Genomic DNA, 2,807 nt, shown 5'->3' on the forward strand with positions numbered 1-2,807 from the left:
CCCATAAATAGGAAATCCATAACTCCAATAAATAAGAAATTGTTAACTTCCCCATATAAGCATTAATTAATGTTCTACAGTGTGTATCCAAGTACTTAAATAATATTTTTGGGATCTATGGTTTTATTTTTTGATTTTTTGTTATGGTTGTAATACCCCATTTTTTTTGGCCAAATGAAATGTTACGTCATTGAGTATACATCATTAATTACTCCGATAATAAACCAAAACATTTACAACGAAAGTCTAAACATTATAATTAAATAAATATTAAGAGTTAACTCGTCCCATAACGGGTCACTAGAACCAACTCCAACTACAATCAGAAATACTTAAACAATTACACCAATTAATCAAGAAATTTGGAATCCTAAACGAGCTCATTGCCTTTGTCGATTCTAGAACCTTCTGCTCCTGAGATGCATACTATAGTCAGCTAAATAGCTCAATGAGTTCACGGTTTATGTGCAACCATAATAAACACACACATTGACCATATAGAAGCCAATAAAAGAGTGTCATGCAAAATATATGCAACCCCAACAAGATCTTTCAACTCCATTCCATTAGATAGGAACTTGCCATGTTACAGGCATTCCCTGGACGTATAGGTTCACAAAGAATTAACCATCCATTTCAGGTCATGCTTCCTCAAGATGTTACATATCAAGCCGATATCCCATACCCCGGGTAATGTACCATAGGCACATAACCTAACCCTAAACTATGGACATGTTATTTATAATTAGTAACTCTAATCCATTTAACATGCTTGCGCCATAAACTGAAACACCATATTCATGTAATCACAATTAAATGATAACATGCAATTAAACACCTCATCAAGTATATATATATATATATAACTTCATATACCATTCATGTAAAAATAATTTGTACATATGTATATATCCCAACGAAATTTCATGAAAGACTCACCTGAATAACTCCGCTTAGCTAAACTTCGTCCCTGAGTAATTCCCTGTAACACATAATTACACTTTATTAATTAGTGTCTTAATTTTTCCCAAAAAGTCATCCAAAAAGTCAAACGGGTCAACTCTGGGTTAGCATGGTCAACAGGTCAACCCCGAACATATCTCGTCGCCATATACCCCCCCAATAGAATGTTTCACGTCCAAAATAAATTATGACCTATTAAACACAACCTTTAATTATATACGATTATCGTTTTAAAAACGTCTGATCCCACAATTATTTAATCACAACTTCCAAAATAAGTTATTAAATTGTTTCTTATAATTTAAATGTGGGAACCAAATTTCTTAATATATCCTTTATAATTTGATGTCCAAATCTTGACCAACTTAATCGAAATATTCCAATTTATTTTGATTAATTCAAGTAAATGAATGAGCTTCAAATCTCTTTTGAATAAATACCGATTTTATCAAAATGAAATCTAACCGGACTCAATCGAAACAACTCGCCATGGCCCAAGCCTGGTCCAAAGCCGGCCGACTCAACTCGACGCCCAGCCAACCCTTGGTGCGGATATCTTAAATGACCTCCGTTTGAGATCGTTTTCCGACCATTTTTCACCAACCTTTTTACAAAATATTATATATAATAATGATCCCAACTCGTATCCAAATTTACATCCCATACGATCCATTATTAAACTCGTATTTTGAGTTTTTGTACTCGAATCTCGTCGACCCGTCGTCACAGCGGCTTATATATTATACGCTAAAGGCCACAAAAATTATACCGATAGAAAGTTAATTGAAAAACGAAGCCAACCATATATTATACACTAATTTTGGTTGAGTATTTTACATCCGATCGTCGTTTTTTTGTAGAATGACCCTATGTCGCTCCAAACTCGATATCTCCCTCATTTCTAGATGAAATCCCGAAACTCCAATTGGGTTTACTCCCTTACACCCTTGGGAACGATTTCAATAAATTTCAGCCCAAAACTCGAACTAATAGAGCATCAAATTTTATGGAATATGAAAAACGTGATTTGGGAAATCCTTTCCAAAATTAGTTTTCTACTTTTGGCAGAATTAGTCCCTTTTGTTTTCTTTTTTACATTTTTATCCCAAATCAATTAAATACAAAGTATTCCATTTTTTTATTGATTTTATTTGTTGCAATAAAATATATTTTTCGAGTACTTTAACCACGTATGTCGTTTACTCTTTAAATTTTAACTCTCAACAATTATTTATTTTACAAATCATAAATTTTAGAGTGTTATATAGGTGCTTTGTCATATTTTGTTCACAAATGTAATTGGTAAAAACAAGTGTTCACAATGTTTAATTAAAACGATATATTTAATAATGGTTCATATCGTGATACTATATGTTCTAGGTTCCAGGTTCACAGAAAATGATAGATGGTTGTTCAAATTTGACTATTGATCTTGGTCACAATGTGAATGAAAGTCATTACACAATGTTTTTATGCATCTGTATTTTTTTTGGTTTTTGTTCTTGGTGTTTTTATGTTCACAAGGTAATCAAAATGTGCAATAGAAACACGTGGTCACAAATTTTAATTGAAACAATATATTTTATAATTGTTTACATTGTGATACAAGTATTCAGATCGTGTTCTTGTTCAAAAGTATTCTTGTAGAAACGAGAGAGGAGAGATAAAAGAGGAGAGAGACTCGAAAATACTCATGATGTCCATATGGATTTTTTTTTGCCAAAATTACCAAATTTATAAAATCTTTAGTTTAACCTTTGACTTAAATAATTTTGTTGTTAAAATTGGATCTCAAAAAATAATAAGTTCTACAAGAATGGACCCCCCCCCCCCCCCAAAAAAAA

The sequence above is a fragment of the Cynara cardunculus genome (genome assembly GCF_001531365.2).
Source record: "Cynara cardunculus var. scolymus isolate 2C chromosome LG 14, CcrdV1, whole genome shotgun sequence".
Lineage (NCBI taxonomy): Eukaryota > Viridiplantae > Streptophyta > Magnoliopsida > Asterales > Asteraceae > Cynara > Cynara cardunculus.